Source organism: Palaemon carinicauda, unplaced genomic scaffold, assembly GCF_036898095.1.
Source record: "Palaemon carinicauda isolate YSFRI2023 unplaced genomic scaffold, ASM3689809v2 scaffold141, whole genome shotgun sequence".
In the NCBI taxonomy this organism is placed as follows: Eukaryota; Metazoa; Arthropoda; class Malacostraca; order Decapoda; family Palaemonidae; genus Palaemon; species Palaemon carinicauda.
Window position 1 is genome coordinate 155,328 of NW_027168938.1, and position 16,982 is coordinate 172,309.

Below are 16,982 nucleotides of genomic sequence, written 5' to 3' on the forward strand. Positions count from 1 at the left end.
CTATGTAGTAGTGTCTGGCCAGTCAAAGGACCCCATAACTCTCTAGCGGTAGTATCTCAACAGGTGGCTGGTGCCCAGGCCAACCTACTAAAGTAACCACTGGGCCACTTTCAAGCCCAGCTTTATGTTTTGCCAGCAATGATTACTAGAATTTGCCATTTCCTCTGCATGGTAGACATGGCTACCAACAGAACCGAGAGGCTCGGGTATGATAAATGACTGGACTGACCTACACGAGATATTCGAGGGATACTAGTCAGTAGTATATTATTACTACGACTAGCTAAGCTACAACCCTAGCTACAAAAACAGGATGCTACCAGTCCAAGGGATTTAACAGGGAAGAATAGCTAGGTGAGGAAAGGAAATAAACAAACTACAATTGAGAAGTTATAAACAATTAAAATATTTTAACCCTTTTACCCCCAGGCTATTTGGAACTTTCCAACCCTTAACCCCCAGGGGGTTATTTTTTTCCCAGCACATTTTGCAGTATATTTTTTTTTAATTGCTCTAACAGCCTTAATTTTTGTCATAGAGAGGTCAGGTTGGTCTCATTCTCTTGGAAAATGCCTGAATTTTCTCAAAAAAATATAAAAAATATAAAAAAAAAATATTTTTTATAGCATTTTTTTGCAAGGACATACCGGTACGTCCATGGGGGTAAAAGGGTTAACAGGGAAGAATAGCTAAGTGAGGAAAGGAAATAAACAAGCTACAATTGAGAAGTTATAAACAATTAAAATATTTTAAGAACAGTAGAGCACTAAAATAGATCTTTCATATATAAACTATAATAACTTGAAGAATAACATGGGAAAGAGAAATGATAGAAAAGCGTACTCTCAAGCAAGAAAATCTAGCCCTAGAGAGTAGGTTTTATACTGTAGTTAACATTTCCATTATTTATGAATTACGTCTAAATATTTATATAGATGTGCACACACAGATTCAACCCTTCCCACCCCCTCCCCCTCTCCTAACTATAACCAGCTGGTTCCGCAATTTGTGGGAGATTGTGGTTTCCAAGTGTACCTCTCGGAGTACCACCTCTCACCTGGGTATGACTACTTCACATGAAAAACGTAATGATATTAAATGATAACTATTTTAAACGTACTTCAATCTGTAACTAATGCTTTGAAAGCCCAATTTAAGAATCGGTAAAAAAAAAAAGGGGATTTTGACGAAGGAAAAATCTATTTCTGGGCGAGGAACCTGTGTCGCTCCGTGAAATGCTCCTTAAAGCACCATTTCTAAGGTATAAATATTGCTAAATATACATACATACCAAGGCACTTCCCCCAATTTTGGGGGATAGCCGACATCAACAAGAAACAAAACAAAAAAGGGGACCTCTACTCTCTACGTTCCTCCAGCCTAACAAGGGACTCAACCGAGTTCAGCTGGTACTGCTAGGGTGCCACAGCCCAACCTCCCACATTTTCCACCACAGATGAAGCTTCATACTGCTGAGTCCCCTACTGCTGCTACCTCCGCGGTCATCTAAGGCACCGGAGGAAGCAGCAGGGCCTACCGGAACTGCTAAATATACCAGAGAAAAAAGTTGCATGGAATGCCAGGAATAAAATTTTACCCAGCTCGCTCACTCTGAGTGTTGGTATAGTAACTGGGGCGTGTTAGAACCACGACCAGAGGTCCCTCACCAATTAGTCCTCTCTTTCCTCAATATCTCCTTCCGTTCCGGAAAGGCCGGGATAATTTGAGAATCGTATCTATAAAGTACGAGAGGAAGGCCAAGGTTTGGGTGGATGGATGGAGTGAAGGAAGCTCTGGGTGATAGGAGGATATATGTGAGAGAGGCAAGAGAGCGTGCTAGAAATAGGAATGAATGGCGAGCGATTGTGACGCAGTTCCAGTAGGCCCTGCTGCTGCCTCCGATGCCTTAGATGACCGCGGAGGTAGCAGCAGTAGGGGATTCAGCATTATGAAGCTTCATCTGTGGTGGATAATGTGGGAGGGTGGGCTGTGGCACCCTAGCAGTACCATCTGAACTCGGTTGGGTCCCTTGTTAGGCTGGGAGGAACGTAGAGAGTAGAGGTCCCCTTTTTGTTTCTGTTTCATTTGTTGATGTCGGCTACCCCCAAAATTGGGGGAAGTGCCTTGGTATATGTATGTATGTATGATTCTTTGATCAGATTCAGATATGCTATTAAAAATTAGTCAAAACAAAAATGCTTCAGCGAGATATTTTGCGTCTAAAGCATACCTACTACTACATGTGGCACTCACCTTTAATCTGTGGTTGCAAAGATCCGATTCCTGGCATTGACTGTCGGTTCCCTCTTTGACCGCTGATTTGCAGGGCACCTGTCAATCACAATACCAAATTAGTTACAGAACTTTATAAACAGTAAACTAACTAATAAAATTTATATCAAAGTCATACGGACAAGTCTCCAAGTCTCCCCACATACAAAAAAAAGTCACTAACTCAATATAATATATTCCACAGCGAACTCCAAAATAGGTTTAGTGTTTCGATAACATTACACAGGAGGTTACACAATGTGTATTTTGTAAACATCCAATAGCTAAATTTATTAACTATAAATAGAGTCAATTATTACTCAATTATAATAGCAGAGGCCGGTGAATTGGGCAACTTGGCCAAAGGGAAGCCAGTAAAAAGAAAATCACTTAACCCTTTAACCCCCAAAGGACGTACTGGTACGTTTCACATAACTCATCCATTTACCCCCATGGACGTACCGGTACGTCCTTGCAAAAAAATGCTATAAAAATCTTTTTTTCATATTTTTGATATTTTTTTTGAGAAAATTCAGGCATTTTCCAAGAGAATGAGACCAACCTGACCTCTCTATGACAAAAATTAAGGCTGTTAGAGCAATTTAAAAAAAAATATACTGCAAAATGTGCTGGGAAAAAATAACCCCCTGGGGGTTAAGGGTTGGAAATTTCCAAATAGCCTGGGGGTTAAAGAGTTAAAAACTAAATTATGAACCTTTCTGTTTTGCAGTTAAAGGGAAAGATATGACTTTACTGAACTAAACAAGTTATGCAGGATACTCCAAATCTTGGGCATCCGACATCTTGCACTAGAGCGGAGAAAAAACACCGAGAAAAACAGCCAAAAAATCACAACAAGCGGAAGCGATGATGCTATGAAAAGGAGTGACGTAGTTGGCGTGGGTTGAGATGGTGATAGTAGCATTCAGTGGTGGGTGTTGAACGGCACCTCGCTGTAACAGGGATATTGAGGAGGAGATATCTAAATGGCGCGAGACCTCTGGTTGTGATTTATCACGCCCCAGTATTATACCGACACTTTATATAGGTGAGCGAGCTGGGTTCAACCCTGGCATTCCTAAGCAACTTTTTTCTCTGGTAATTCATAGCAGTTATATACCTTAGAAATGATGCAAAAGGAACATTTCACGGAGTGGCACAGGTCTCTCGCCCAGAAATAGATTTTTCCTTCGTCAAAATCACTTTTTTACTTCGAACTACTCCGATGATAAGACCATTGCCTTATAGAACTTTTATCTTATTATTGGGTTGTTTACCAAGACTTAGAGTAAAATATTTTACTCCCTTAAGTTTGGACCAACGATCTTTCAGGAACATAGAATAAAGTTGCGTCCACACAGGCAACAATAATTTGTGAGACGACTTCTCAAGTTTAATCATTCCTTGTTACTGTCAGTTTCTTCTGAGCCCTTAGTAAATGTCCTTTGAAAACAGTAGGGCTTGAATTAAAAAAAGCAATGACACCTTGGTCCATATGCTCCAAATAATTATTATTATAATTATCATTATTACTAATTAAGCTACAACCCTACTTGGAAAAGCAGGACACTAAAAGCCCTTGGGAGCTAATAGCAAAAAATAGCCCAGTGAGGAGAGGAAACAAGGAAATAAGTCAAAGTACAAGAGAAATAATGAACAACTAAAATAAAATATTCTAAGAACAGTAACAACATTAAATAGATCTTGCATATATAAACTATAAAAAGTTAAGAAAAATGTTATTTTTATAATAAAATAAATTTTTGAATATACTTACCCGGTGATTATATAAGCTGCAGCTCAGCTGCTCGACAGAAAACTCTACGTTCAAAATCCGCCAGCGATCGCTAAGCACGTAGGGGGTGTACATCAACAGCGCCATCTGTCGTGCAGGTACTCAGTACTCAATGTAAACACAGAACTCAATTTTCTCCTCGGTCCACTGGGTCTCTATTGGGGAGGAAGGAAGGGTCCTTTAATATATAATCACCGGGTAAGTATATTCAAAAATTTATTTTATTATAAAAATAACATTTTTCAATATTAGCCGGTGATTATATAAGCTGATTCACACCCAGGGGGGTGGGTAGAGACCAGCAATAATTGTTTACATTATTATGAGCTAAGGATTTTTTATTTCATTTTAGCAGTTATTCAAAATAACAAACATAAAATAAATAAGTACCTGGTAAGGAAGTCGACTTGAACAATTACTCTGCCTTTTTAAGTACGTCTTCCTTACGGAGCCTCGCGATCCTCTTAGGATGCTGAGCGACCCCTAGGAGCTGAAGTATCAAGGGTTGCAACCCATACAACAGGACCTCATCAAAACCTCTAATCTAGGCGCTTCTCAAGAAATGACTTTGACCACCCGCCAAATCAAGTAGGATGCGAAAGGCTTCTTAGCCTTCCGGACAACCCAAAAACAATAATAAAACATTTCAAGAGAAAGATTAAAAAGGTTATGGAATTAGGGAATTGTAGTGGTTGAGCCCTCACCCACTACTGCACTCGTTGCTACGAATGGTCCCAGAGTGTAGCAGTTCTCGTAAAGAGACTGGACATTCTTAAGATAAAAAGACGCTAACACTGACTTGCTTTTCCAATAGGTTGCGTCGATTATACTTTGCAGAGATCTATTTTGTTTAAAGGCCACGGAAGTTGCAACAGCTCTAACTTCGTGTGTCCTTACCTTCAGCAAAGCTTGGTCTTCCTCATTCAGATGGGAATGAGCTTCTCGTATTAACAGTCTGATAAAAAATGATAAAGCATTCTTTGACATAGGCAAAGATGGTTTCTTAACTGAACACCATAAAGCTTCAGACGGGCCTCGTAAAGGTTTAGTTCGTTTTAAATAGAACTTAAGAGCTCTTACAGGGCATAAGACTCTTTCTAGTTCATTTCCAACCATACGATAAGTTTGGAATATCGAACGATATTGGCCAAGGCCGAGAAGGCGACTCGTTTTTGGCTAGAAAACCAAGTTGTAGAACATGTAGCCGTTTCGGATGAGAATCCGATGTTCTTGCTGAAGGCATGAATCTCACTGACTCTTTTAGCTGTGGCTAAGCATACCAGGAAAAGAGTCTTTAAGGTGAGATCTTTCAGGGAGGCTGATTGTAGCGGTTCGAACCTGTCTGACATAAGGAATCTTAGTACCACGTCTAAATTCCAACCAGGTGTAACCAAACGACGCTCCTTCGTGGTCTCAAAAGACTTAAGGAGGTCCTGTAGATCTTTATTGTTGGAAAGATCTAAGCCTCTGTGACGGAAGACTGATGCCAACATGCTTCTGTAACCCTTGATAGTGGGAGCTGAAAGAGATCGTTCTTTCCTCAGATATAAGAGGAAGTCAGCTATTTGAGTTACAGAGGTACTGGTCGAGGATACGGATACTGACTTGCACCAGTTTCGGAAGATTTCCCACTTCGATTGGTAGACTCTAAGGGTGGATGTTCTCCTTGCTCTAGCAATCGCTCTGGCTGCCTCCTTCGAAAAGCCTCTAGCTCTCGAGAGTCTTTCGATAGTCTGAAGGCAGTCAGACGAAGAGCGTGGAGGCCTTGGTGTACCTTCTTTACGTGTGGCTGACGTAGAAGGTCTACCCTTAGGGGAAGTGTTCTGGGAACGTCTACTAGTCATCGAAGTACCTCGGTGAACCATTCTCTCGCGGGCCAGAGGGAAGCAACTAGCGTCAACCTTGTCCCTTCGTGAGAGGCGAACTTCTGCAGTACCTTGTTGACAATCTTGAACGGAGGGAATGCAAATAGATCTAGATGTCACCAATCTAGGAGAAAGGCATCTATATGAACTGCTGCTGGGTCCAGGATTGGTGAGCAAAATATTGGGAGCCTCTTGGTCATCGAGGTTGCGAAGAGATCTATGGTTGGCTGGCCCCAGGTGGCCCAAAGTCTCTTGCATACATCCTTGTGGAGGGTCCATTCTGTTGGAATTATTTGTCCCTTCCGACTGAGACAATCTGCCATGACATTCAAGTTGCCTCGGATGAACCTCGTTACTAGTGATATGTCTAGACCTTTTGACCAGGTGAGGAGGTCCCTTGCGATCTCGTACAACGTCAGAGAGTAGGTCCCTCCTTGCTTGGAGATGTACGCCAAAGCCGTGGTGTTGTCCGAGTTCACCTCCACAACTTTGCCTTGAAGGAGAGACCTGAAGCTTTTCCAGGCCAGACGTACTGCCAGTAGCTCGTTGCAGTTGAAATGCATTGTCCTTTGACTCGAGTTCCATATTCCCGAGCATTCCCGACCGTCTAATGTCGCACCCCAGCCTACGTCTGATGTGTCCGAGAAGAGAACGTGGTTGGGAGTCTGAACAGTCAGGGGAAGACCCTCTCTTAGGTTGATATAGTCCTTTCACCAAGTCAGACAAGACTTTATCTTTTCGGAAACCGGGATCGAGACCGCTTCTAGCGTTTTGTCCTTTTTCCAGTGAAAAGCTAGATGGTATAGAAGAGGACGGAGGTGTAGTCTTCCTAGTGACACAAATTGATCCACGGATGACAGCGTCCCTACCAGACTCATCCACAGCCTGACTGAGCAGCGTTCCTTCTTCAGCATCTTCTGGATGGATAGCAGGGCTGGGGGCTGATCGTCTTGTTCAGCAACGTCCTCATCAGATGGTTCCTCATCCGAAACTGATGAGGAAACGGCAACGGAGTGGGCAACGTCTGACTCGTTGAATCCGGTCGCACTGGTGGATGCGTGACGGAGCCGGACGCAATATCATGGAACTGCTGCACAGTCTCTGAACTGTCAACAACCATGGGTGCGCGAGGAAGCACAGCGTCAACCCGAAACTGTCAAGACCGTCTGGGTTGTGCAGTCAACACCCTACCGGGTTGCTGAGGTTGACGCACTGCGTCACAACAAGTCACCTCTGCTGGTTGTTGAACGTCCTGAACGTCAACAACCACCTCCGAGCATCGCTTAACGTCAACGTGTGGCTGGCAACCCACACTGGGTCGCATCGGTGGAGGAACCACCTCAACTGGCAGACGCGAGTAGGTTACCTCAGCGTCAACAGGGCGCACAACCGACCGGTTGGAAGGTTGTTGGCCAGAAGGTTCTTCTCCGCATTTAAGTCCTCTATCAAGGACGCAAGCTTGGACTGCATGTCTTGCAGCAAAGACCACTTAGGGTCTACAGGAGCAGGTGCGGCAACAGACGGTGTGACTGCCTGATGAACCGACCGGTTGGAAGGTTGTCGGCCAGAAGGTTCTTCTCCGCATTTAAGTCCTCTATCAAGGACGCAAGCTTGGACTGCATGTCTTGCAGCAAAGCCCATTTAGGGTCTACGGGAGCAGGTGTGGCAACAGACGGGGTTAGCGACTGAGGCGGAACCGTTTACCATCCCTGAAAGCCTTGTTATGCGTGACATAATAGTACAGCAAAACTTCAAAGGCTCGACAACAGCTGAGAAGTTGACCTGTAAACAACTTGGAGCGTCTCCTGGCTAGGCGCCAGGGAGAGTCTACCAGAATTGAGAAGTCTATCTGGGCAGAGGCATGAACTCCCAAGTCGAGAACTTCTCTCGTGTCATATCAGACTCTCGCTCTATAAACCAGTTTAAAAGAAGGGAAATCAAAGGCTGTATCCCCCAAACTACTCCTGGTGAAAAAACCAGTCGCCTAGCCAACGTAACGCTCTCTAGGAGAGCGAGAGAGCACTAGCTTAAAAACAACGGCTTCGAAGTAGCTAGGCCTAGTGTAAGTTCTGACGTTAAGGCGAACGAGGAGCAGCAGTTACAAGATCCGGACGAAGATCCTTAAAAAAAAATCATCATGATTTAATTAAAGTCCATAGGAGGCTAAGCAGCTTAAGGCTCCTCTCCATCTGACAGAGTCCTCAAAGGAATATCAGTAGGAGGGAGAACAGCAACTTCCTCATCTACAGGAACCTTGTCCGATAAAAGAAGAGTCTCTCACTGGTGCATTAGTAGCGGACCAGAACGCAACGTCATGTAACTGCTTGACAGTCTGTGAACTGTCAACAACTGAACTGTCAACCACAACAGGTGCGTGAGGACGTACAGCGTCCACTCGAGACTGCTTTGACTGTCTAGACTGAGCAGTCAAAACAACTCTAGAATGCGGAGGTTGACGCACCGCGTCAAAACAAAACAACTTAGACTGTTGTTGTACCTCGCGAACGTCAACGGAAGGTTTCGTGCGTCGCTGAACGTCAACATGCGGCTGGCAGGGTACACTGGAACGCATGGGTGGCGGGACTCTCTCAGCTGGAGTGCGGCAGAAGGTCGCCTCAGCGTCCACAGGACGCACAACCGTGGTTGGTTGTAGGCTAGAGGTTGGTGCAGTGTCAACCTTCTCCGCACGAAAGTCCTGCATCAATGACGTTAACTGAGGCTGCATAGTCTGCAGCAAAGACCACTTAGGGTCTACAAGAGCAGGTGCGGCAACAGACGGTGTGACTGCCTGATGCGGTACCGCTTTGCCTCTCTTAGGAGGTGAGCAGTCGTCGGAAGACTGCAGCGAGTCTGAACTGACCCAGTGGCTACAACTGGGCCGTTGGACTTGCGCGGAAGGGACCGACTTGCGCTTAATAAGCCGCGAGACCTTGGTCCATGGTTTCTTACGAGAAACCTCTTCCGCAGACGAGAAGTAAATGGGCTCTCTCGTCTTTGTGTGGGTGGGGCGATCTTGGGTAGATACGCCCGAAACCACGGAGGGAAACGTCTGTTCGTTGATCAAGGCCTCTCGAACCCATAAGTCCTTCGACATTACTTCTCCCCTGGGCTTAGGAGCTTGCAAGAAGTCCCGGACTAGGTGAACGACAGGCACGAACAGACGAACCCTCGGACGCAACACTGTAACACTTTGCGCATATCACTTTATCACTTCGATTTTCTGTTTTGCACTTATTTCACTGAAATCGAAACTTTTACTGATTTCTACCTGAAACACGCAATTCTACCCTTCATAAAAAGGTAGTAATTGCGAAATCAGTCGTATAATGCATCTCATTAATACCAGCAAAAAACAGAAAACATATATTAAGATAAAAAATTCAGTGGCTGGGAAAGAGACTAAACACTAGTTCATATAAACTACGTTTTCAATCTCTCACCGCACATAGCCTGGGGACGAGAATAAAAACCTAAAAACGTTTTATCCTTCCTCCCCGTACAGAGACTAGGGACGAGAGTAACACGAGAACAACGTTACCCGCTTGAACGGAACGTTTTCTCTCCTCTCTCCCCCTCCGTCTCTATCTCTCTCTCTCTCTTTCTCTCTTGATTTCGCACCTAAGAGAAGAGCCCAATTATATTTCGTCAAAAAAAAACATGTTATTTGACTAAAGGAAAAAAACTGAAAGGTTTTTCAAATAAAAAGTTCCTTTAAATTAGAATTTAAAGCATTTAAGTTAAGAAAGAATGAACAAAACGTTAGAATCGATTTACTCTTACTGCAAAGTGAAACCGTGATACACTCTCTCTCTATCGTAACGATAGAGCGCAAGTTGAACGTCCTGAACGTCAACAACTGCGTAGCATAAAAACTAAACGTTAGTTCATCTTTGAAAACAGTACGAAGACTATCAAAGAAATTCTTTCATAAAATATTACAATTAAAAAGTTTTAAATTCTTTAAAAGCTAATTACGATATAAAGGGCTCAACGTTGGTTAACTTCGGTTCCAAGTTAGGACCGCCTACTATCAGGAAAGGTCGCATATAAACAAAACATTAAAATTTCTTTTTTTTTTTATATGTTTATAATAAATGGAAAGTTAATCGAAGAGGCCTAATAAGGGCGGAGAGATATAAAATATATAGATCTATAACGTGATAAGATAATTACTAAAAACCTAAACACACTTCCGTCTAAGGGAAGGGTCGGCCATTTAAAAGTGAAAGAAAGTCCATACTCTCTTTGTCACCATAATTAAATCTATCCAAAACGAGTTCAAGTTTTGAGATGAAGATAAAACACCTGCATAGCGAAAGCTCAAAACTAGAATAGTGTACAGTGAACCCTCGTTTATCGCGGTAGATAGGTTCCAGACGCGGCCGCGATAGGTGAAAATCCGCGAAGTAGTGACACCATATTTACGTATTTATTTAACATGTATATTCAGACTTTTAAAACCTTCCCTTGTACGTAGTACTGTTAACAAACTACCCTTTAATGTACAGAACACTTAATGCATGTAATACAGTACCCTAAACTAAAACAGGCACAAATATTAAAGGCGACTTTATATCATGCGTTTCCTAAACACGCCAAAAAGCACGATAAAAAATGGCAACCAATGTTTTGTTTACGTTTATCTCTGATCCTAATGAAGAAACAAACGCATTTACACATCTGTTTATAGGTTAGTTTTTGCATCAATTATATTGATTATTCAGTACAGTATGTTGATTTGGTTATTACTAATGTTTTACTTAATTTTTCTTAGGACTTCCAAATGCAATTTTTTTCTTTATGACGCCGCCTGAAACGACGGCGTCATAAAGTACGCTCAGTAAACAAACTAAGGAATTTAACCCGCATGATGAAAGTGATAAATAATGATATTACAGTAAAAGCTTTTATAAAATATGTTATTACAAATATTATTTACCGTATCTATATAAAATCATACATACGTAGCAAAGCAGGAAAACAATCTACGAGAGAGAGAGAGAGAGAGAGAGAGAGAGAGAGAGAGAGAGAGAGAGAGAGAGAGAGAGAGAGTTGTTTTACATACGTAAATGTAAATTTTAAACAAAACAAAAATAGCCCCATTTCATATAAAATAGATTACAAATATTTTACTTTATCATATTACAGTAGTCTGTATAATACTGTAAAGTTCAGTACAGTATGTTGTTGTTAAAGTCGTGGCGATGAAATTCTCACGAAACAAAAACACGCCATTTGATTACAACAGCTGATTCTCTCTCTCTCTCTCTCTCTCTCTCACTCTCTCTCTCTCTTCTCTCTCTCTCTCTCTCTCTCTCTCTCTCTTCGTGTTATACAATACTTACATTTAGATGAAGAAACTAAAATTAGTTTTCTTAGTGTCAATTAAATACGAAATGAAATAATTAGGCCGAGTCTACATCCATTTCAATCATAGCCAAAAATAGGGCATCCGATTTCATCAGCAAACCACTATTTTTTGGGAAATATCATTTTATTCTAGAAAATTGCCACTCTTTAAATAGTTAATTGCACATTAAGAAAGCGTGTACTTTTGTTTTTAAATTTCGGGTGTGTTTTAAAAATCGAGTATTGTTGACTTTTTTTTTTTTTTTTTTTACTTTTGGCTGTGATTAGATCAGCTGTCATCTAGCTGCCGCTCTTGAGTGTGTACGAATACACTAACAAAGTATCATTTATACCATTTCTTAACTTATTCAAACCATCTACAGTATACAGTTGATATTACATAAGCACCAATGTGTTATAACCTATCAATTTTTTTTTGTTTATTACATTTAAACCCCCCCCCTCTCTCTCTCTCTCTCTCTCTCTCTCTCTCTCTCTCTCTCATCTCTCTCTCTCTCTCTCTCTCTCTCTCTCTCTCTCTCTCTCTCTCTCTCTCTCTCTCTCTCTCTCTCTCTCTCTCTCCTCTCTCTCTCTCTCTGTGTGGGCTACTTTTCCCTACCTCCCATTCCTTACCTCTCTCTATCTCTCTAACAAATGATATCTTTGTTGATCCTCAAAGTTTTATTTATATTGAAAATCAATCATGATTCAATTTTCCTTACTTTCTCCAATCTCGCACCATCGGTCACATCGCGGTATTTTCGATATTTCCGGAAAATCCGCAATATATGTATAGTCATGGGTTATGAAAAAAATCCGCGAAGTGGTGAATCCGCGATGGTCGAACCGCGAAGTAGCGAGGGTTCACTGTACTTCACCAAATAGTTGTGAAAACAAATCCAGTTAGCAACAGCGAATTAGTAGGTCTTGCCGGTAGCCCGACAGAGAGAAAATTGAGTTCTGTGTTTACATTGAGTACTGAGTACCTGCACGACAGATGGCGCTGTTGATGTACACCCCCTACCTGCTTAGCGATCGCTGGCGGATTTTGAACGTAGAGTTTTCTGTCGAGCAGCAGAGCTGCAGCTTATATAATCACCGGCTAAGTTTAATATTGAAAATTAAGAGGAAGAGAAAAAAGATTGAATAGTGTAACCGAGTCTACCCTGAAGCAACAGAACTCTATTCCGAAACAGCAGAAGACTGGTACAAAGGCTATGACAGTACCCAAGACTAAAGAACAATGGTTTGATTTTGGAGTGTCCTTCTCCTAGAAGAGAAACTAAAGATAGCTAATGAGTCTCTTCTACCCTTACCAAGGGAAAGTGGCCACTGAACAATTAACAGCGCAGGAGTTAACCCCCTGGAGAGAAGAATTGTTTGGTCATCTCAGTATTGTCAGGTGCATGAGGGCAGAGAAGAATGTGGGAAGAATAGGCCAGACTGTCTGGTGTATTATGTACAGGGAAAGGAAAAATGAGCCATAACCAGAGAGGGAGATCCACTCCTGTCTGGCTAGCCAATGGACTCAAGTGAGCAGGTGAGCAGGAGCATTGTCCAGTACTAAAACTTTTAAACAAACCCTTGGAAACAACTGTCAGACTCCTGGTAAAATGGCGTGTCACTCGAGCCTTCTTGTTAAATCTCTAAACGACAGGCAGTTGTCTCTTCCATTATACCTCTGGATCCTCTGCCTGATACACCAGCAAGGGCTTCAGCTGTGAGAATCAAGTCAATCTCTCCTTATACACTTAAGGCTTTGCATATGCAGCCAAAATAACCAGGTTTCATCCACATTAAAAACACGCTCATCAAGGTAACCACCTTTCCTTAATAATATAAGTCAGCACAATAGGATAGAGTAGGTTCTCTGTTTGCAACAGTTTCGTCTTGCGATGCTTAGCGGATATGACGTCTCTCCCAGAAGACAGGAAGAAAATGTGTTTCAACCTCCACTGATTACATCAGCTATACAAATGGCTGGAATAGTTTTCGTAAATGTGATATTGATATAAACAGTACTTAAATAGTTAACCCCTTTCCGAGTGGGCATACGTTCACATGGTGAAAAGGTTTGTACAGTATATCACTATGATCTGCAAAGCTGTACTAGTCTGGGAAACCCTTGGTTGGTTTGGTTTGAGTAATCACACAAAAATCTCACACCCTCACCTATACCACAGTGGCCAGCGTGGTGAAGACAACTGGCAAAACTCATCGATATGTGCAAGGCCTTTGTCATGCAGTGGACTAAAAACAGCTGCATTTGTTGTCGTTGTTGTTAATAGCTAATAAAAGCAATGTTATGAAATGTCACAGGAAATACAATTACAGTAAAGGCAAAACTTTAGAGGCAAATGTCAAAAGCATCAACTGCATTATAACAAGTACAAAGTATCAAAATGGGGAAATCTATGAAGGGTTAGTCAAAAATTATATCTCATACTTTCAAGATTTTGACAATTGCCCCTCGTCCCAAATACAGTACGTGACATTTCTTTTGCATTTCAGCAACACGCACTTGTGACAAATACCAATTTTCACTGTTAACCCTTTTACCCCCAAAGGACGTACTGGTACGTCCTTGCAAAAAAATGCTATAACATTTTTTTTTTTTCATATTTTTGATAATGTTTTGAGAAAATTCATGCATTTTCCAAGAGAATGAGACCAACCTGACCTCTCTATGACAAAAATTAAGGCTGTTAGAGTAATTTAAAAAAAATATACTGCAAAATGTGCTGGGAAAAAAATAACCCCTTGGGGGTTAAGGGTTGGAAATTTCCAAATAGCCTGGGGGTAAAATGGTTAATATTACAGGTAGTAGGTTGGCCAAGGCACCAGCCACCCGTTCATACTAACTAGAGAGTTACAGGGTCCTTTGACTGGCCAGACAGTACTACATTGAATCTCGTTCTGGTTACGGTTCAGTTTTCCTTTGCCGACACATACACCGAATAGCCTGGCATATTCTTTCCACAGTCTCCTCTGTCCTCATACACATGACAACACTTAAGCTAAACAAACAATTCTTCTTTGCTCAAAGGGTTAATTTCTGTATTGTAATTGTTCAGTAGCTACTTTCCACTAACTAAGGGTAGAAGAGAAAGGAGCTCTTCTAGGCCACTCCAAAATCAACCATTCTTCTCTAGTCTTGGGTAGTGCCACAACCTCTGTACCATGGTCTTTCACTGTCTTTGATTAGAGATCTCTTGCTTTAGGGAACACTCGGACACACCATTCTATCAATTTCCTTATTTCCCTTCTTCACTGGGTTATTCTCCCTATTGGAACCCTTGGGCTTATAATATCCTGCTTTTCCAGCTGGGGTTCTAGCTTAGCTAGTAATATGACAAATTCGAAGATAATTTGTATTTTTCCTAACCATACAAACCTTAGCTATTTACAAAGGGTATTACTTTTAGCGCAGCTGAAATGACGAGCCAATAGTTTTTAACGAGGGTTAATTACCCCCGCGCTAGTTAGCGGGGGGTGGGGAAGGGTAGCTTGCTACCCCTCCCCCCTCCACACACCGGTGACTTGCTTCATTTCACTTAGAGGTAGGACTTGACTTGGGGGTCAGGGATGGCGGGCACATATGTGTAAATAGCTAAGGTTTGTATGGTTAGGAAAAATACAAATTATCTTCGAATTTGTCATTTGTTCCGTAACCGAAATACAAACCACGCTATTTACAAAGGGTGACTTACCCCTTAGGAAGGGTGGAAAGTCCCCAGCCTTACTGACTTCGGCTTGCCCGGGGACTCAATCCCTCAGTGAGCGGCACTAGAGAGAGGGAGACCCTGTACCTCACAGGTTCCTAGCATCGCTAGGAACGAGTGGCCTACATAAGCAGTGTGAGGAGGAGAGTGTGACTCGTCCTATGAAGTTGACCTTGAGACCTTCAGATAGGAATTCTAGGATAGGACGTTCCCCATACCACCTCGTCAGGGTATGGGAGACGCAACAGTATTAAGCTTAATACTAGGAGCACAAAGAAGCATGGGTTACCTGCAGAGGTCGAGGTCAGCTATGCGAGGACCAGGATGCTGCTTCCCCAAGAGAGGGGAGAATGAAGAAAGAAGTAAGGGTCAGACATACTCTTTCATTCACACAGACTAAGACCGGGTAACAACGCCCTCAACCTACTGCTACTTGTCCAAAAAGGAGCCTGAGGTTAGACCAGCTGTTGTGCAGCCACCACAGGGCCGATAGAGAACGTATCGAGGCTCCTGTGGGTCACGTCTTGCAGGTAGTGGGCTGTGAAGGTCGTTTGACGCTTCCAGACCCCCGCTTGAAGTACCTGCGTCACAGAGAAGTTTCTCTTGAAGGCCAGGGATGTAGCAATACCCCTGACATCGTGGGCCCGAGGGCGACGTGACGGAGGAGGGTCAGGATTTAGGGCATGGTGGATAACCCTTCGAATCCAAGCTGAGATGGTGTTCCTGGTGACCCTCCTCTTTGTCCTGCCTGTGCTCACAAAGCTCGCACATGAGGACGGACTGCAGCCGTTCTCTTCAAGTAGTACCTCAGACACCTCACTGGGCATAGTAGCAGCTGGTCTGGGTCGTTTGTTACAGAACGGAGACTCGCGATCCTGAAAGAGTCGAACAGAGGATCCGGCACTCCAGGATTTTAAGTCTTGGCCACAAACTCAGGGACGAACCTGAACGTTACCTCCCCCCATCCCCTTGAATGGGCGATGTCGTATGAGAGACCATGAAGTTCACTAACTCGCTTGGCCGAGGCCAAGGCGAGTAGGAAAGCCGTCTTCCAAGACAGGTGGCGATCGGAGGCCTGGCGTAATGACTCGGAGGGAGGTCTCTTGAAAGACCTGAGGACTCGAACCATGTTCCAAGGAGGGGGTCTCACTTCCGACTGGGGGCAGGTAAGCTCATAGCTACGTATGAGTAAAGAGAGTTCTAGCGACGAAGAAATATCCACGCCCTTAAATCTGAAGGCCAAGCTTAAGGCTGAGCGATAGCCTTTCACCGCCGAGACAGAAAGGCGCATTTCTTCTCGCAGATACACGAGGAAGTCCGCTATTGCTGGAATAGTGGCATCGAGTGGAGAGATACCCCTTCCACGACACCAACCACAAAAGACTCTCCACTTCGCTTGGTAGACTCCCTCAGAGGACCTTCGCAGGTGCCGAGACATTCTCTCCGCAACCTGTTGCGAAAAGCCTCTCTCCGCGAGGAGACGCTGGATAGTCTCCAGGCATGAAGCCGAAGCGAGGCTACGGCCCTGTGAGGGACACCGGAGTGGGGTTGTCTGAGAAGCTCATGTCGTGGAGGAAGCTCCCTTGGTAGTTCCGTCAGGAGTTGCAGAAGGTCCGGAAACCATTCCGCGTGATGCCATAGCGTAGCTACTAGAGTCATGGAACAGTTGACCGATAGTCTGGTCCTGTTGAGCACCCTTCTCATCAGACAGAATGGTGGGAAGGCGTACACGTCGATGTTGTCCCACCGTTGCTGGAAAGCATCTTGCCAGAGTGCATTGGGGTCCAGGACTGGTGAGCAGTACAGGGGCACCTTGAAGTTCAAGGCTGTCGCGAACAAGTCCACCGTCGGGGAACCCCACAAAGTCAGGACTTTGTTGGCTATCTGAGGATCCAAAGACCACTCGGTACTCACTATCTGCGAAGCCCTGCTCAGACTGTCGGCGAGCACATTCCTCTTGCCAGGAATGAAGCAAGGTGA

At 43.4% G+C, this 16,982-nt stretch overlaps 1 long non-coding RNA gene across 2 annotated transcripts in view; it reads right to left on the bottom strand.

Moving 5' to 3' along the window:
• The window catches only part of LOC137635565 (uncharacterized), a 67,956-nt gene that overhangs the window by 13,230 nt on the left and 37,744 nt on the right, over positions 1-16,982 (bottom strand). For both annotated transcript variants that reach the window (XR_011042721.1, XR_011042722.1), the window contains exon 4: positions 2,254-2,331. This is a non-coding gene — a long non-coding RNA (uncharacterized lncRNA). The remainder of the gene's footprint in view (positions 1-2,253; positions 2,332-16,982) is intronic.